Below are 19,008 nucleotides of genomic sequence, written 5' to 3'. Positions count from 1 at the left end.
GTTTACCATACGCTCTGTTTCTCATGCGCTCTGTTTCCCGTGCGCTCTGTTTCCCATGCGCTCTGTTTCCTGTGCGCTCTGTTTCTCATGCGCTCTGTTTCTAGTGCGCTCTGTTTCCCATGCGCTCTGTTTCTCATGCGCCGTTTCTCATGCGCTCTGTTTCCCGTGCGTTCTGTTTCTCATGCGCTCTGTTTCTCGTGCGCTCTGTTTCTCGTGCGCTCGGTTTCCCGTGCGCTCTGATTTCCGTGAGCTCTGTTTCCCGTGCGCTCTGTTTCCCATGCACTCTGTTTCTCGTGCGCTCTGTTTTCCGTGCGCTCTGTTTCCCATGCTCTCTGTTTCTCGTGCGCTCTGTTTCCCATGCTCCCTGTTTCCCGTGTGCACTGTTTCCCATGCGCTCTGTTTCTCGTGCACTCTGTTTCCCATGCAATCTATTTCTCATGCGCTCTATTTCCCATGCGCTCTGTTTCCCGTGCGCTCTGTTTCTCGTGCGCTCTGTTTCCCATGCTCGCTGTTTCCCGTGTGCTCTGTTTCCCATGCGCTCTGTTTCTCATGCTCTCTGTTTCCCATGCGCTCTGTTTCCCGTGCGCTCTGTTTCCCATGCTCTCTGTTTCCCGTGCGCTCTGTTTCCTGTGCGCTCTGTTTCCCATGCGCTCTGTTTCCCGTGCGCTCTGATTCCCATGCTCTCTGTTTCCCATGCAATCTGTTTCTCATGCGCTCTGTTTCCCATGCGCTCTGTTTCCCGTGCGCTCTGTTTCCCATGCGCTCTGTTTCTCATGTGCTCTGTTTCCCGTGCGCTCTGTTTCCTGTGTGCTCTGTTTCCCATGCGCTCTGTTTCTCATGCGCTCTGTCTCCCATGCGCTCTGTTTCCCGTGCGCTGTGAATCCCGTACGCTCTGTTTCCCTTGCGCTCTGTTTCTCATGCGCTCTGTTTCTCATGTGCTCTGTTTCCCATGCGCTACGTTTCCCAGGCTGTCTGTTTCCCGTGCGCTGTTTCCCATGCGCTCTGTTTCTCCTGCGCTGTGTATCCCGTGCGCTCTGTTTCCCGTGCGCTCTGTTTCCCGTGCGCTCTGTTTCTTCTGCGCTCTGTTTCTCGTGCGCTCTGTATCCCGTGCGCTCTGTTTCCCGTGCGCTCTGTTTCTCATGCTCTCTGTTTCCCGTGCGCTCTAATTTCCGTGCGCTCTGTTTACCATACGCTCTGTTTCTCATGCGCTCTGTTTCCCGTGCGCTCTGTTTCCCATGCGCTGTGTTTCCTGTGCGCTCTGTTTCTCATGCGCTCTGTTTCTAGTGCGCTCTGTTTCCCATGCGCTCTGTTTCTCATGCGCCGTTTCTCATGCGCTCTGTTTCCCGTGCGTTCTGTTTCTCGTGCGCTCTGTTTCTCGTGTGCTCGGTTACCCGTGCGCTCTGATTTCCGTGAGCTCTGTTTCCCGTGCGCTCTGTTTCCCATGCGCTCTGTTTCCCGTGCGCTCTGTTTCCCATGCGCTCTGTTTCCCATGCGCTCTGTTTCCCGTGCGCTCTGTTTCTCGTGCGCTCTGTTTTCCGTGCGCTCTGTTTCCCATGCTCTCTGTTTCTCGTGCGCTCTGTTTCCCATGCTCCCTGTTTCCCGTGTGCACTGTTTCCCATGTGCTCTGTTTCTCGTGCTCTCTGTTTCCCATGCAATCTATTTCTCATGCGCTCTATTTCCCATGCGCTCTGTTTCCCGTGCGCTCTGTTTCTCGTGCGCTCTGTTTCCCATGCTCGCTGTTTCCCGTGTGCTCTGTTTCCCATGCGCTCTGTTTCTCATGCTCTCTGTTTCCCATGCGCTCTGTTTCCCGTGCGCTCTGTTTCCCATGCTCTCTGTTTCCTGTGCGCTCTGTTTCCCATGCGCTCTGTTTCCCGTGCGCTCTGTTTCCCATGCTCTCTGTTTCCCATGCAATCTGTTTCTCATGCGCTCTGTTTCCCATGCGCTCTGTTTCCCGTGCGCTCTGTTTCCCGTGCGCTCTGTTTCCCGTACGCTCTGTTTCCCATGCGCTCTGTTTCCCGTGCGCTCTGTTTCCCGTGCGCTCTGTTTCTCATGCTCTCTGTTTCTCGTGCGCTCTATTTCCTGTGTGCTCTGTTTCCCATGCGCTCTGTTTCTCATGCGCTGTTTCCCATGCGCTCTGTTTCCCGTGCGCTCTGTTTCTCATGCGCTCTGTTTCTCATGCGCTCTGTTTCCCATTCGCTCTGTTTCTCGTGCGCTCTGTTTCTCATGCGCCCTGTTTCCCATATGCTCTGTTTCTCATGCACTCTGTTTCTCGTGCGCTCTGTTTCTAGTGCGCTCTGTTTCTCGTGCGCTCTGTTTCTCGTGCGCTCGGTTTCCCGTGCGCTCTGATTTCCGTGAGCTCTGTTTCCCGTGCGCTCTGTTTCCCATGCGCTCTGTTTCCCGTGCGCTCTGTTTCCCATGCGCTCTGTTTCCCATGCGCTCTGTTTCCCGTGCGCTCTGTTTCTCGTGCGCTCTGTTTTCCGTGCGCTCTGTTTCCCATGCTCTCTGTTTCTCGTGCGCTCTGTTTCCCATGCTCCCTGTTTCCCGTGTGCACTGTTTCCCATGCGCTCTGTTTCTCGTGCACTCTGTTTCCCATGCAATCTATTTCTCATGCGCTCTATTTCCCATGCGCTCTGTTTCCCGTGCGCTCTGTTTCTCGTGCGCTCTGTTTCCCATGCTCGCTGTTTCCCGTGTGCTCTGTTTCCCATGCGCTCTGTTTCTCATGCTCTCTGTTTCCCATGCGCTCTGTTTCCCGTGCGCTCTGTTTCCCATGCTCTCTGTTTCCCGTGCGCTCTGTTTCCTGTGCGCTCTGTTTCCCATGCGCTCTGTTTCCCGTGCGCTCTGTTTCCCATGCTCTCTGTTTCCCATGCAATCTGTTTCTCATGCGCTCTGTTTCCCATGCGCTCTGTTTCCCGTGCGCTCTGTTTCCCGTGCGCTCTGTTTCCCATGCGCTCTGTTTCTCATGTGCTCTGTTTCCCGTGCGCTCTGTTTCCTGTGTGCTCTGTTTCCCATGCGCTCTGTTTCTCATGCGCTCTGTCTCCCATGCGCTCTGTTTCCCGTGCGCTGTGAATCCCGTACGCTCTGTTTCCCTTGCGCTCTGTTTCTCATGCGCTCTGTTTCTCATGTGCTCTGTTTCCCATGCGCTACGTTTCCCAGGCTGTCTGTTTCCCGTGCGCTGTTTCCCATGCGCTCTGTTTCTCCTGCGCTGTGTATCCCGTGCGCTCTGTTTCCCGTGCGCTCTGTTTCTCATGCTCTCTGTTTCCCGTGCGCTCTAATTTCCGTGCGCTCTGTTTACCATACGCTCTGTTTCTCATGCGCTCTGTTTCCCGTGCGCTCTGTTTCCCATGCGCTGTGTTTCCTGTGCGCTCTGTTTCTCATGCGCTCTGTTTCTAGTGCGCTCTGTTTCCCATGCGCTCTGTTTCTCATGCGCCGTTTCTCATGCGCTCTGTTTCCCGTGCGTTCTGTTTCTCATGCGCTCTGTTTCTCGTGCGCTCTGTTTCTCGTGCGCTCTGTTTCTCGTGTGCTCGGTTACCCGTGCGCTCTGATTTCCGTGAGCTCTGTTTCCCGTGCGCTCTGTTTCCCATGCGCTCTGTTTCCCGTGCGCTCTGTTTCCCATGCGCTCTGTTTCCCATGCGCTCTGTTTCCCGTGCGCTCTGTTTCTCGTGCGCTCTGTTTTCCGTGCGCTCTGTTTCCCATGCTCTCTGTTTCTCGTGCGCTCTGTTTCCCATGCTCCCTGTTTCCCGTGTGCACTGTTTCCCATGTGCTCTGTTTCTCGTGCTCTCTGTTTCCCATGCAATCTATTTCTCATGCGCTCTATTTCCCATGCACTCTGTTTCCCGTGCGCTCTGTTTCTCGTGCGCTCTGTTTCCCATGCTCGCTGTTTCCCGTGTGCTCTGTTTCCCATGCGCTCTGTTTCTCATGCTCTCTGTTTCCCATGCGCTCTGTTTCCCGTGCGCTCTGTTTCCCATGCTCTCTGTTTCCTGTGCGCTCTGTTTCCCATGCGCTCTGTTTCCCGTGCGCTCTGTTTCCCATGCTCTCTGTTTCCCATGCAATCTGTTTCTCATGCGCTCTGTTTCCCATGCGCTCTGTTTCCCGTGCGCTCTGTTTCCCGTGCGCTCTGTTTCTCGTGCGCTCTGTTTCCCGTACGCTCTGTTTCCCGTACGCTCTGTTTCCCATGCGCTCTGTTTCCCGTGCGCTCTGTTTCCCGTGCGCTCTGTTTCTCATGCTCTCTGTTTCTCGTGCGCTCTATTTCCTGTGTGCTCTGTTTCCCATGCGCTCTGTTTCTCATGCGCTGTTTCCCATGCGCTCTGTTTCCCGTGCGCTCTGTTTCTCATGCGCTCTGTTTCTCATGCGCTCTGTTTCCCATTCGCTCTGTTTCTCGTGCGCTCTGTTTCTCGTGCGCTCTGTTTCTCATGCGCCCTGTTTCCCATATGCTCTGTTTCTCATGCACTCTGTTTCTCGTGCGCTCTGTTTCTAGTGCGCTCTGTTTCCCATGCGCTCTGTTTCTCATGTGCTCTGTTTCCTGTGCGCTCTGTTTCTCATGCACTCTGTTTCTCGTGCGCTCTATTTCCTGTGTGCTCTGTTTCCCATGCGCTCTGTTTCTCATGCGCTCTGTCTCCCATGCGCTCTGTTTCCCGTGCGCTCTGTTTCTCGTGCGCTGTGAATCCCGTACGCTCTGTTTCCCTTGCGCTCTGTTTCTCATGCGCTCTGTTTCTCATGCGCTCTGTTTCTCATGCGCTCTGTTTCCCGTGCGCTCTGTTTCCCGTGCGCTCTGTTTCTCGTGCGCTCTGTTTCTCGTGCTCTCTGTTTCCCCTGCGCTCTGTTTCTCGTGTGCTCTGTTTCCCATGCTCTCTGTTTCCCATGTGCTCTGTTTCCCGTGCGCTATGTTTCCCAGGCTGTCTGTTTCCCGTGCGCTGTTTCCCATGCGCTCTGTTTCTCCTGCGCTGTGTATCCCGTGCGCTCTGTTTCCCGTGCGCTCTGTTTCTTCTGCGCTCTGTTTCCCGTGTGCTCTGTATCCCGTGCGCTCTGTTTCCCGTGCGCTCTGTTTCTCATGCTCTCTGTTTCCCGTGCGCTCTAATTTCCGTGCGCTCTGTTTACCATACGCTCTGTTTCTCATGCGCTCTGTTTCCCGTGCGCTCTGTTTCCCATGCGCTTTGTTTCCTGTGCGCTCTGTTTCTCATGCGCTCTGTTTCTAGTGCGCTCTGTTTCCCATGCGCTCTGTTTCCTGTGCACTCTGTTTCTCATGCGCTCTGTTTCTCGTGCGCTCTCTTTCTAGTGCGCTCTGTTTCCCATGCGCTCTGTTTCTCATGTGCTCTGTTTCTCATGCTCTCTGTTTCTCGTGCGCTCTCTTTCTAGTGCGCTCTGTTTCCCATGCGCTCTGTTTCTCATGTGCTCTGTTTCCCGTGCGCTCTGTTTCCTGTGTGCTCTGTTTCCCATGCGCTCTGTTTCTCATGCGCTCTGTCTCCCATGCGCTCTGTTTCCCGTGCGCTGTGTTTCTCGTGCGCTGTGAATCCCGTACGCTCTGTTTCCCTTGCGCTCTGTTTCTCATGCGCTCTGTTTCTCATGTGCTCTGTTTCCCATGCGCTACGTTTCCCAGGCTGTCTGTTTCCCGTGCGCTGTTTCCCATGCGCTCTGTTTCTCCTGCGCTGTGTATCCCGTGCGCTCTGTTTCCCGTGCACTCTGTTTCTTCTGCGCTCTGTTTCCCGTGTGCTCTGTATCCCGTGCGCTCTGTTTCCCGTGCGCTCTGTTTCTCATGCTCTCTGTTTCCCGTGCGCTCTAATTTCCGTGCGCTCTGTTTACCATACGCTCTGTTTCTCATGCGCTCTGTTTCCCGTGCGCTCTGTTTCCCATGCGCTCTGTTTCCTGTGCGCTCTGTTTCTCATGCGCTCTGTTTCTAGTGCGCTCTGTTTCCCATGCGCTCTGTTTCTCATGCGCCGTTTCTCATGCGCTCTGTTTCCCGTGCGTTCTGTTTCTCATGTGCTCTGTTTCTCGTGCGCTCTGTTTCTCGTGCGCTCGGTTTCCCGTGCGCTCTGATTTCCGTGAGCTCTGTTTCCCGTGCGCTCTGTTTCCCATGCGCTCTGTTTCCCGTGCGCTCTGTTTCCCATGCGCTCTGTTTCCCATGCGCTCTGTTTCCCGTGCGCTCTGTTTCTCGTGCGCTCTGTTTTCCGTGCGCTCTGTTTCCCATGCTCTCTGTTTCTCGTGCGCTCTGTTTCCCATGCTCCCTGTTTCCCGTGTGCACTATTTCCCATGCGCTCTGTTTCTCGTGCACTCTGTTTCCCATGCAATCTATTTCTCATGCGCTCTATTTCCCATGCGCTCTGTTTCCCGTGCACTCTGTTTCTCGTGCGCTCTGTTTCCCATGCTCGCTGTTTCCCGTGTGCTCTGTTTCCCATGCGCTCTGTTTCTCATGCTCTCTGTTTCCCATGCGCTCTGTTTCCCGTGCGCTCTGTTTCCCATGCTCTCTGTTTCCCATGCGCTCTGTTTCCCGTGCGCTCTGTTTCCCATGCTCTCTGTTTCCCATGCAATCTGTTTCTCATGCGCTCTTTTTCCCATGCGCTCTGTTTCCCGTGCGCTCTGTTTCCCGTGCGCTCTGTTTCTCGTGCGCTCTGTTTCTCGTGCTCTCTGTTTCCCCTGCGCTCTGTTTCTCGTGTGCTCTGTTTCCCATGCTCTCTGTTTCCCATGTGCTCTGTTTCCCGTGCGCTATGTTTCCCAGGCTGTCTGTTTCCCGTGCGCTGTTTCCCATGCGCTCTGTTTCTCCTGCGCTGTGTATCCCGTGCGCTCTGTTTCCCGTGCGCTCTGTTTCTTCTGCGCTCTGTTTCCCGTGTGCTCTGTATCCCGTGCGCTCTGTTTCCCGTGCGCTCTGTTTCTCATGCTCTCTGTTTCCCGTGCGCTCTAATTTCCGTGCGCTCTGTTTACCATACGCTCTGTTTCTCATGCGCTCTGTTTCCCGTGCGCTCTGTTTCCCATGCGCTCTGTTTCCTGTGCGCTCTGTTTCTCATGCGCTCTGTTTCTAGTGCGCTCTGTTTCCCATGCGCTCTGTTTCCTGTGCGCTCTGTTTCTCATGCGCTCTGTTTCTCGTGCGCTCTCTTTCTAGTGCGCTCTGTTTCCCATGCGCTCTGTTTCTCATGTGCTCTGTTTCTCATGCACTCTGTTTCTCGTGCGCTCTCTTTCTAGTGCGCTCTGTTTCCCATGCGCTCTGTTTCTCATGTGCTCTGTTTCCCGTGTGCTCTGTATCCCGTGCGCTCTGTTTCCCAGGCTGTCTGTTTCCCGTGCGCTGTTTCCCATGCGCTCTGTTTCTCATGCGCTCTGTTTCTCGTGCGCTCTCTTTCTAGTGCGCTCTGTTTCCCATGCGCTCTGTTTCTCATGTGCTCTGTTTCTCATGCACTCTGTTTCTCGTGCGCTCTCTTTCTAGTGCGCTCTGTTTCCCATGCGCTCTGTTTCTCATGTGCTCTGTTTCTCATGTGCTCTGTTTCCCATGCGCTACGTTTCCCAGGCTGTCTGTTTCCCGTGCGCTGTTTCCCATGCGCTCTGTTTCTCCTGCGCTGTGTATCCCGTGCGCTCTGTTTCCCGTGCGCTCTGTTTCTTCTGCGCTCTGTTTCCCGTGTGCTCTGTATCCCGTGCGCTCTGTTTCCCGTGCGCTCTGTTTCTCATGCTCTCTGTTTCCCGTGCGCTCTAATTTCCGTGCGCTCTGTTTACCATACGCTCTGTTTCTCATGCGCTCTGTTTCCCGTGCGCTCTGTTTCCCATGCGCTCTGTTTCCTGTGCGCTCTGTTTCTCATGCGCTCTGTTTCTAGTGCGCTCTGTTTCCCATGCGCTCTGTTTCTCATGCGCCGTTTCTCATGCGCTCTGTTTCCCGTGCGTTCTGTTTCTCATGCGCTCTGTTTCTCGTGCGCTCTGTTTCTCGTGCGCTCTGTTTCTCGTGTGCTCGGTTTCCCGTGCGCTCTGATTTCCGTGAGCTCTGTTTCCCGTGCGCTCTGTTTCCCATGCGCTCTGTTTCCCGTGCGCTCTGGTTCCCATGCGCTCTGTTTCCCATGCGCTCTGTTTCCCGTGCGCTCTGTTTCCCATGCGCTCTGTTTCCCGTGCGCTCTGTTTCTCGTGCGCTCTGTTTTCCGTGCGCTCTGTTTCCCATGCTCTCTGTTTCTCGTGCGCTCTGTTTCCCATGCTCCCTGTTTCCCGTGTGCACTGTTTCCCATGCGCTCTGTTTCTCGTGCTCTCTGTTTCCCATGCAATCTATTTCTCATGCGCTCTATTTCCCATGCGCTCTGTTTCCCGTGCGCTCTGTTTCTCGTGCGCTCTGTTTCCCATGCTCGCTGTTTCCCGTGTGCTCTGTTTCCCATGCGCTCTGTTTCTCATGCTCTCTGTTTCCCATGCGCTCTGTTTCCCGTGCGCTCTGTTTCCCATGCTCTCTGTTTCCCGTGCGCTCTGTTTCCTGTGCGCTCTGTTTCCCATGCGCTCTGTTTCCCGTGCGCTCTGTTTCCCATGCTCTCTGTTTCCCATGTAATCTGTTTCTCATGCGCTCTGTTTCCCATGCGCTCTGTTTCCCGTGCGCTGTGTTTCCCGTGCGCTCTGTTTCTCGTGCGCTCTGTTTCTCATGCTCTCTGTTTCCCCTGCGCTCTGTTTCTCGTGTGCTCTGTTTCCCATGCTCTCTGTTTCCCGTGCGCTCTGTTTCCCGTGCGCTCTGTTTCTCGTGCACTCTGTTTCTCGTGCGCTCTGTTTCCCATGCTCTCTGTTTCCCGTGTGCTCTGTTTCCCATGCGCTCTGTTTCTCATGCGCTCTGTTTCTCATGCGCTCTGTTTCTCATGCACTCTGTTTCCCGTGCTCTCTGTTTCTCGTGCTCTCTGTTTCTCGTGCGCTCTGTTTCCCATGCACTCTGTTTCTCATGCGCTCTGTTTCTCATGCACTCTGTTTCCCGTGCGCTCTGTTTCTCATGCTCTCTGTTTCTCGTGCGCTCTATTTCCTGTGTGCTCTGTTTCTCATGCGCTCTGTTTCTCATGTGCTCTGTTTCTCATGCGCACTCTTTCCCGTGCGCTCTGTTTCCCGTGCTCTCTGTTTCCCATGCGCTCTGTTTCTCGTGCGCTCTGTTTCCCATGTGCTCTGTTTCTCATGCCCTCTGTTTCCCGTGCGCTCTGTTTCCCGTGCGCTCTGTTTCCCGTGTGCTCTGTTTCCCATGTGCTCTGTTTCCCATGCGCTTTGTTTCCCAGGCGGTCTGTTTCCCGTGCGCTCTGTTTCCCATGTGCTCTGTTTCCCGTGCGCTCTGTTTCCCGTGCGCTCTGTTTCCCGTGTGCTCTGTTTCCCGTGCTCTCTGTTTCCCATGCGCTCTGTTTCCCATGCGCTCTGTTTCTCATGCGCTCTGTTTCCCATGCGCTCTGTTTCTCATGCGCTCTGTTTCCCGTGCACTCTGTTTCCCATACGCTCTGTTTCCCATACGCTCTGTTTCCCATGCGCTCTGTTTCCCGTGCGCTCTGTTTCCCGTGCGCTCTGTTTCTCATGCTCTCTGTTTCTCATGCACTCTATTTCCTGTGTGCTCTGTTTCCCATGCGCTCTGTTTCTCATGCGCTCTGTTTCCCATTTGCTCTGTTTCCCGTGCGCTCTGTTTCTCGTGCGCTGTGAATCCGGTATGCTCTGTTTCCCTTGCGCTCTGTTTCTCATGTGCTCTGTTTCTCATGTGCTCTGTTTCCCGTGCGCTACGTTTCCCAGGCTGTCTGTTTCCCGTGCGCTGTTTCCCATGCGCTCTGTTTCTCCTGCGCTGTGTATCCCGTGCGCTCTGTTTCCTGTGCGCTCTGTTTCTCATGCGCTCTGTTTCCCGTGTGCTCTGTATCCCGTGCGCTCTGTTTCCCGTGCGCTCTGTTTCTCATGCTCTCTGTTTCCCGTGCGCTCTAATTTCCGTGCGCTCTGTTTACCATACGCTCTGTTTCTCATGCGCTCTGTTTCCCGTGCGTTCTGTTTCTCATGCGCTCTGTTTCTCGTGCGCTCTGTTTCTCGTGCGCTCTGTTTCTCGTGTGCTCGGTTTCCCGTGCGCTCTGATTTCCGTGAGCTCTGTTTCCCGTGCGCTCTGTTTCCCATGCGCTCTGTTTCCCGTGCGCTCTGGTTCCCATGCGCTCTGTTTCCCATGCGCTCTGTTTCCCGTGCGCTCTGTTTCCCATGCGCTCTGTTTCCCGTGCGCTCTGTTTCTCGTGCGCTCTGTTTTCCGTGCGCTCTGTTTCCCATGCTCTCTGTTTCTCGTGCGCTCTGTTTCCCATGCTCCCTGTTTCCCGTGTGCACTGTTTCCCATGCGCTCTGTTTCTCGTGCTCTCTGTTTCCCATGCAATCTATTTCTCATGCGCTCTATTTCCCATGCGCTCTGTTTCCCGTGCGCTCTGTTTCTCGTGCGCTCTGTTTCCCATGCTCGCTGTTTCCCGTGTGCTCTGTTTCCCATGCGCTCTGTTTCTCATGCTCTCTGTTTCCCATGCGCTCTGTTTCCCGTGCGCTCTGTTTCCCATGCTCTCTGTTTCCCGTGCGCTCTGTTTCCTGTGCGCTCTGTTTCCCATGCGCTCTGTTTCCCGTGCGCTCTGTTTCCCATGCTCTCTGTTTCCCATGTAATCTGTTTCTCATGCGCTCTGTTTCCCATGCGCTCTGTTTCCCGTGCGCTGTGTTTCCCGTGCGCTCTGTTTCTCGTGCGCTCTGTTTCTCATGCTCTCTGTTTCCCCTGCGCTCTGTTTCTCGTGTGCTCTGTTTCCCATGCTCTCTGTTTCCCATGCGCTCTGTTTCCCGTGCGCTCTGTTTCTCGTGCACTCTGTTTCTCGTGCGCTCTGTTTCCCATGCTCTCTGTTTCCCGTGTGCTCTGTTTCCCATGCGCTCTGTTTCTCATGCGCTCTGTTTCTCATGCGCTCTGTTTCTCATGCACTCTGTTTCCCGTGCTCTCTGTTTCTCGTGCTCTCTGTTTCTCGTGCGCTCTGTTTCCCATGCACTCTGTTTCTCATGCGCTCTGTTTCTCATGCACTCTGTTTCCCGTGCGCTCTGTTTCTCATGCTCTCTGTTTCTCGTGCGCTCTATTTCCTGTGTGCTCTGTTTCTCATGCGCTCTGTTTCTCATGTGCTCTGTTTCTCATGCGCACTCTTTCCCGTGCGCTCTGTTTCCCGTGCTCTCTGTTTCCCATGCGCTCTGTTTCTCGTGCGCTCTGTTTCCCATGTGCTCTGTTTCTCATGCCCTCTGTTTCCCGTGCTCTCTGTTTCCCATGCGCTCTGTTTCTCGTGCGCTCTGTTTCCCATGTGCTCTGTTTCTCATGCCCTCTGTTTCCCGTGCGCTCTGTTTCCCGTGCGCTCTGTTTCCCGTGTGCTCTGTTTCCCATGTGCTCTGTTTCCCATGCGCTTTGTTTCCCAGGCGGTCTGTTTCCCGTGCGCTCTGTTTCCCATGTGCTCTGTTTCCCGTGCGCTCTGTTTCCCGTGCGCTCTGTTTCCCGTGCGCTCTGTTTCCCGTGCTCTCTGTTTCCCATGCGCTCTGTTTCCCATGCGCTCTGTTTCTCATGCGCTCTGTTTCCCATGCGCTCTGTTTCTCATGCGCTCTGTTTCCCGTGCACTCTGTTTCCCATACGCTCTGTTTCCCATACGCTCTGTTTCCCATGCGCTCTGTTTCCCGTGCGCTCTGTTTCCCGTGCGCTCTGTTTCTCATGCTCTCTGTTTCTCATGCACTCTATTTCCTGTGTGCTCTGTTTCCCATGCGCTCTGTTTCTCATGCGCTCTGTTTCCCATTTGCTCTGTTTCCCGTGCGCTCTGTTTCTCGTGCGCTGTGAATCCGGTATGCTCTGTTTCCCTTGCGCTCTGTTTCTCATGTGCTCTGTTTCTCATGTGCTCTGTTTCCCGTGCGCTACGTTTCCCAGGCTGTCTGTTTCCCGTGCGCTGTTTCCCATGCGCTCTGTTTCTCCTGCGCTGTGTATCCCGTGCGCTCTGTTTCCTGTGCGCTCTGTTTCTCATGCGCTCTGTTTCCCGTGTGCTCTGTATCCCGTGCGCTCTGCTTCCCGTGCGCTCTGTTTCTCATGCTCTCTGTTTCCCGTGCGCTCTAATTTCCGTGCGCTCTGTTTACCATACGCTCTGTTTCTCATGCGCTCTGTTTCCCGTGCGCTCTGTTTCCCATGCGCTCTGTTTCCTGTGCGCTCTGTTTCTCATGCACTCTGTTTCTAGTGCGCTCTGTTTCCCATGCGCTCTGTTTCTCATGCGCTGTTTCTCATGCGCTCTGTTTCCCGTGCATTCTGTTTCTCATGCGCTCTGTTTCTCGTGCGCTCTGTTTCTCGTGCGCTCTGTTTCCCATGCGCTCTGTTTCCTGTGCGCTCTGTTTCTCATGCGCTCTGTTTCTAGTGCGCGCTGTTTCCTGTGCGCTCTGTTTCCCATGCGCTCTGTTTCTCATGCGCTGTTTCTCATGCGCTCTGTTTCCCGTGCGTTCTGGTTCTCATGCGCTGTTTCTCGTGCGCTCTGTTTCCCAAGCGCTCTGTTTCTCATGCGCTCTGTTTCCCATGCGCTCTGTTTCCCATGCGCTCTGTTTCTCATGCGCTCTGTTTCCCATGCGCTCTGTTTCTCGTGCACTCTGTTTTCCATGCGCTCTGTTTCCCGTGCGCTCTGTTTCTCCTGTGCTCTCTTTCCCGTGCGCTCTGTTTCTCGTGCACTCTGTTTCTCGTGTGCCCTGTTTCCCGTGCGCTCTGTTTCCCATGCTCTCTGTTTCCCATGCAATCTGTTTCTCATGCGCTCTGTTTCCCATGCGCTCTGTTTCCCGTGCGCTCTGTTTCTCGTGCGCTCTGTTTCTCATGCTCTCTGTTTCCCGTGTGCTCTGTTTCCCATGCGCTCTGTTTCTCGTGTTCTCTGTTTCCCGTCCGCTCTGTTTCTCGTGTGCTCTGTTTCCCGTGCTCTCTGTGTCCCATGTGCTCTGTTTCCCGTGCGCTCTGTTTCTCGTGCGCTCTGTTTCTCGTGCTCTCTGTTTCCCATGCTCTCTGTTTCCCGTGTGCTCTGTTTCCCATGCGCTCTGTTTCTCATGCGCTCTGTTTCTCATGCGCTCTGTTTCTCATGCACTCTGTTTCCCGTGTGCTCTGTTTCTCGTGCGCTCTGTTTCTCGTGCGCTCTGTTTCCCATGCACTCTGTTTCTCATGCGCTCTGTTTCTCATGCACTCTGTTTCCCATGCGCGCTGTTTCTCATGCTCTATGTTTCTCGTGCGCTCTATTTCCTGTGTGCTCTGTTTCTCATGCGCTCTGTTTCTCATGTGCTCTGTTTCTCATGCGCACTCTTTCCCGTGCTCTCTGTTTCCCATGCGCTCTGTTTCTCGTGCGCTCTGTTTCCCGTGCGCTCTGTTTCCCATGTGCTCTGTTTCCCATGTGCTCTGTTTCCCAGGCGGTCTGTTTCCCGTGCGCTCTGTTTCCCATGTGCTCTGTTTCCCGTGCGCTCTGTTTCCCGTGCGCTCTGTTTCCCGTGCGCTCTGTTTCCCGTGCTCTCTGTTTCCCATGCGCTCTGTTTCCCATGCGCTCTGTTTCTCATGCGCTCTGTTTCCCATGCGCTCTGTTTCTCATGTGCTCTGTTTCCCGTGCACTCTGTTTCCCGTACGCTCTGTTTCCCATACGCTCTGTTTCCCATGCGCTCTGTTTCCCGTGCGCTCTGTTTCCCGTGCGCTCTGTTTCCCATGCTGTCTGTTTCTCGTGCGCTCTATTTCCTGTGTGCTCTGTTTCCCATGCGCTCTGTTTCTCATGCGCTCTGTTTCCCATGCGCTCTGTTTCCCGTGCGCTCTGTTTCTCATGCGCTCTGTTTCTCATGCGCTCTGTTTCCCATGCGCTCTGTTTCCTGTGCGCTCTGTTTCTCATGCGCTCTGTTTCTAGTGCGCTCTGTTTCCTGTGCGCTCTGTTTCCCATGCGCTCTGTTTCTCATGCGCTGTTTCTCATGCGCTCTGTTTCCCGTGCGTTCTGGTTCTCATGCGCTGTTTCTCGTGCGCTCTGTTTCTCGTGCGCTCTGTTTCCCAAGCGCTCTGTTTCTCATGCGCTCTGTTTCTCATGCGCTCTGTTTCCCATGCGCTCTGTTTCTCATGCGCTCTGTTTCCCATGCGCTCTGTTTCCCGTGCACTCTGTTTTCCATGCGCTCTGTTTCCCGTGCGCTCTGTTTCTCCTGTGCTCTGTTTCCCGTGCGCTCTGTTTCCCGTGCGCTCTGTTTCCCGTGCGCTCTGTTTCTCGTGCGCTCTGTTTCTCGTGCGCTCTGTTTCTCGTGTGCTCTGTTTCTTGTGTGCTCTGTTTCCCATGCTCTCTTTTTCCCATGTGCTCTGTTTCCCGTGCGCTCTGTTTCCCGTGCGCTCTGTTTCTCGTGCGCTCTGTTTCCCATGCTCTCTGTTTCCCGTGTGCTCTGTTTCCCATGCGCTCTGTTTCTCATGCGCTCTGTTTCTCATGCACTCTGTTTCCCGTGTGCTCTGTTTCTCGTGCGCTCTGTTTCTCGTGCGCTCTGTTTCCCATGCACTCTGTTTCTCATGCGCTCTGTTTCTCATGCACTGTTTCCCGTGCGCGCTGTTTCTCATGCTCTCTGTTTCTCGTGCGCTCTATTTCCTGTGTGCTCTGTTTCCCATGCGCTCTGTTTCCCGTGCGCTCTGTTTCTCATGCGCTCTGTTTCCCGTGCGCTCTGTTTCCCATGTGCTCTGTTTCCCATGCGCTCTGTTTCCCAGGCGGTCTGTTTCCCGTGCGCTCTGTTTCCCATGTGCTCTGTTTCCCGTGCGCTGTTTCCCGTGCGCTCTGTTTCCCGTGTGCTCTGTTTCCCGTGCTCTCTGTTTCCCATGCGCTCTGTTTCTCATGCGCTCTGTTTCCCATGCGCTCTGTTTCTCATGCGCTCTGTTTCCTGTGCGCTCTGTTTCTCATGCGCTCTGTTTCTAGTGCGCTCTGTTTCTCATGCGCTGTTTCCCATGCGCTCTGTTTCCCGTGCGCTCTGTTTCTCATGCGCTCTGTTTCTCATGCGCTCTGTTTCCCATTCGCTCTGTTTCTCGTGCGCTCTGTTTCTCGTGCGCTCTGTTTCTCATGCGCCCTGTTTCCCATATGCTCTGTTTCTCATGCACTCTGTTTCTCGTGCGCTCTGTTTCTAGTGCGCTCTGTTTCCCATGCGCTCTGTTTCTCATGTGCTCTGTTTCCCGTGCGCTCTGTTTCTCATGCACTCTGTTTCTCGTGCGCTCTATTTCCTGTGTGCTCTGTTTCCCATGCGCTCTGTTTCTCATGCGCTCTGTCTCCCATGCGCTCTGTTTCCCGTGCGCTCTGTTTCTCGTGCGCTCTGTTTCTCATGCGCCCTGTTTCCCATATGCTCTGTTTCTCATGCACTCTGTTTCTCGTGCGCTCTGTTTCTAGTGCGCTCTGTTTCCCATGCGCTCTGTTTCTCATGTGCTCTGTTTCCCGTGCGCTCTGTTTCTCATGCACTCTGTTTCTCGTGCGCTCTATTTCCTGTGTGCTCTGTTTCCCATGCGCTCTGTTTCTCATGCGCTCTGTCTCCCATGCGCTCTGTTTCCCGTGCGCTCTGTTTCTCGTGCGCTGTGAATCCCGTACGCTCTGTTTCCCTTGCGCTCTGTTTCTCATGCGCTCTGTTTCTCATGCGCTCTGTTTCCCGTGCGCTACGTTTCCCAGGCTGTCTGTTTCCCGTGCGCTGTTTCCCATGCGCTCTGTTTCTCCTGCGCTGTGTATCCCGTGCGCTCTGTTTCCCGTGCGCTCTGTTTCTTATGCGCTCTGTTTCCCGTGTGCTCTGTATCCCGTGCGCTCTGTTTCCCGTGCACTCTGTTTCTCATGCTCTCTGTTTCCAGTGCGCTCTAATTTCCGTGCGCTCTGTTTACCATACGCTCTGTTTCTCATGCGCTGTTTCTCATGCGCTCTGTTTCCCGTGCGTTCTGTTTCTCATGCGGTCTGTTTCTCGTGCGCTCTGTTTCCCGTGCGCTCTGTTTCCCATGCGCTCTGTTTCTCATGCGCTGTTTCTCATGCGCTCTGTTTCCCGTGCGTTCTGTTTCTCATGCGCTCTGTTTCTCGTGCGCTCTGTTTCCCGTGCGCTCTGTTTCCCATGCGCTCTGTTTCCTGTGCGCTCTGTTTCTCATGCGCTCTGTTTCTAGTGCGCTCTGTTTCCTGTGCTCTCTGTTTCCCATGCGCTCTGTTTCTCATGCGCTGTTTCTCATGCACTCTGTTTCCCGTGCGCTCTGTTTCCCATGCGCTCTGTTTCTCATGCGCTCTGTTTCTAGTGCGCTCTGTTTCCCATGCGCTCTGTTTCTCATGCACTCTGTTTCCCGTGCGTTCTGGTTCTCATGCGCTGTTTCTCGTGCGCTCTGTTTCTCGTGCGCTCTGTTTCCCAAGCGCTCTGTTTCTCATGCGCTCTGTTTCACATGCGCTCTGTTTCCCATGCGCTCTGTTTCCCATGCGCGCTGTTTCTCATGCGCTCTGTTTCCCACGCGCTCTGTTTCTCGTGCACTCTGTTTTCCATGCGCTCTGTTTCCCGTGCGCTCTGTTTCTCATGCGCTCTGTTTCTCGTGTGCTCTGTTTCCCGTGCGCTCTGTTTCTCGTGTGCTCTGTTTCCCGTGCGCTCTGTTTCGCATGCTCGCTGTTTCCCATGCAATCTGTTTCTCATGCGCTCTGTTTCCCATGCGCTCTGTTTCCCGTGCGCTCTGTTTCTCGTGCGCTCTGTTTCTCATGCTCTCTGTTTCCCGTGTGCTCTGTTTCCCATGCGCTCTGTTTCTCGTGTTCTCTGTTTCCCGTGCGCTCTGTTTCTCGTGTGCTCTGTTTCCCATGCTCTCTGTTTCCCATGTGCTCTGTTTCCCGTGCGCTCTGTTTCTCGTGCGCTCTGTTTCTCGTGCGCTCTGTTTCCCATGCTCTCTGTTTCCCGTGTGCTCTGTTTCCCATGCGCTCTGTTTCTCATGCGCTCTGTTTCTCATGTGCTCTGTTTCTCATGCACTCTGTTTACCTTGTGCTCTGTTTCTCGTGCGCTCTGTTTCCCGTGTGCTCTGTTTCCCATGCGCTCTGTTTCTCATGCGCTCTGTTTCTCATGTGCTCTGTTTCTCATGCACTCTGTTTCCCGTGTGCTCTGTTTCTCATGCGCTCTGTTTCTCATGCACTCTGTTTCCCGTGCGCGCTGTTTCTCATGCTCTCTGTTTCTCGTGCGCTCTATTTCCTGTGTGCTCTGTTTCTCATGCGCTCTGTTTCTCATGTGCTCTGTTTCCCATGCGCACTCTTTCCCGTGCGCTCTGTTTCCCGTGCTCTCTGTTTCCCATGCGCTCTGTTTCCCGTGTGCTCTGTTTCTCGTGCGCTCTGTTTCCCATGCGCTCTGTTTCTCTTGCCCTCTGTTTCCCGTGCGCTCTGTTTCCCGTGCGCTCTGTTTCCCGTGCGCTCTGTTTCCCATGTGCTCTGTTTCCCATGCGCTCTGTTTCCCATGCGCTCTGTTTCCCAGGCGGTCTGTTTCCCGTGCGCTCTGTTTCCCATGTGCTCTGTTTCCCGTGCGCTCTGTTTCCCGTGCGCTCTGTTTCCCGTGTGCTCTGTTTCCCGTGCTCTCTGTTTCCCATGCGCTCTGTTTCCCATGCGCTCTGTTTCTCATGCGCTCTGTTTCCCATGCGCTCTGTTTCTCATGCGCTCTGTTTCCCGTGCACTCTGTTTCCCGTACGCTCTGTTTCCATGCGCTCTGTTTCCCGTGCGCTCTGTTTCCCGTGCGCTCTGTTTCTCATGCTCTCTGTTTCTCATGCGCTCTGTTTCCCACGCGCTCTGTTTCTCGTGCACTCTGTTTTCCATGCGCTCTGTTTCCCGTGCGCTCTGTTTCTCATGCGCTCTGTTTCTCGTGTGCTCTGTTTCCCGTGCGCTCTGTTTCTCGTGTGCTCTGTTTCCCGTGCGCTCTGTTTCGCATGCTCGCTGTTTCCCATGCAATCTGTTTCTCATGCGCTCTGTTTCCCATGCGCTCTGTTTCTCGTGCGCTCTGTTTCTCATGCTCTCTGTTTCCCGTGTGCTCTGTTTCCCATGCGCTCTGTTTCTCGTGTTCTCTGTTTCCCGTGCGCTCTGTTTCTCGTGTGCTCTGTTTCCCATGCTCTCTGTTTCCCATGTGCTCTGTTTCCCGTGCGCTCTGTTTCTCGTGCGCTCTGTTTCTCGTGCGCTCTGTTTCCCATGCTCTCTGTTTCCCGTGTGCTCTGTTTCCCATGCGCTCTGTTTCTCATGCGCTCTGTTTCTCATGTGCTCTGTTTCTCATGCACTCTGTTTACCTTGTGCTCTGTTTCTCGTGCGCTCTGTTTCCCGTGTGCTCTGTTTCCCATGCGCTCTGTTTCTCATGCGCTCTGTTTCTCATGTGCTCTGTTTCTCATGCGCTCTGTTTCTCATGCACTCTGTTTCCCGTGCGCGCTGTTTCTCATGCTCTCTGTTTCTCGTGCGCTCTATTTCCTGTGTGCTCTGTTTCTCATGCGCTCTGTTTCTCATGTGCTCTGTTTCCCATGCGCACTCTTTCCCGTGCGCTCTGTTTCCCGTGCTCTCTGTTTCCCATGCGCTCTGTTTCCCGTGTGCTCTGTTTCTCGTGCGCTCTGTTTCCCATGCGCTCTGTTTCTCTTGCCCTCTGTTTCCCGTGCGCTCTGTTTCCCGTGCGCTCTGTTTCCCGTGCGCTCTGTTTCCCATGTGCTCTGTTTCCCATGCGCTCTGTTTCCCATGCGCTCTGTTTCCCAGGCGGTCTGTTTCCCGTGCGCTCTGTTTCCCATGTGCTCTGTTTCCCGTGCGCTCTGTTTCTCGTGCGCTCTGTTTCTCGTGCGCTCTGTTTCCCATGCTCTCTGTTTCCCGTGTGCTCTGTTTCCCATGCGCTCTGTTTCTCATGTGCTCTGTTTCTCATGCACTCTGTTTACCTTGTGCTCTGTTTCTCGTGCGCTCTGTTTCCCGTGTGCTCTGTTTCCCATGCGCTCTGTTTCTCATGCGCTCTGTTTCTCATGTGCTCTGTTTCTCATGCACTCTGTTTCCCGTGTGCTCTGTTTCTCATGCGCTCTGTTTCTCATGCACTCTGTTTCCCGTGCGCGCTGTTTCTCATGCTCTCTGTTTCTCGTGC

This window comes from Chiloscyllium plagiosum, unplaced genomic scaffold, assembly GCF_037043375.1.
Source record: "Chiloscyllium plagiosum isolate Xiang-an unplaced genomic scaffold, Cpla_swu_hap1 HiC_scaffold_43, whole genome shotgun sequence".
NCBI lineage: Eukaryota > Metazoa > Chordata > Chondrichthyes > Orectolobiformes > Hemiscylliidae > Chiloscyllium > Chiloscyllium plagiosum.
Note: the sequence above shows the minus strand (reverse complement) of the source record.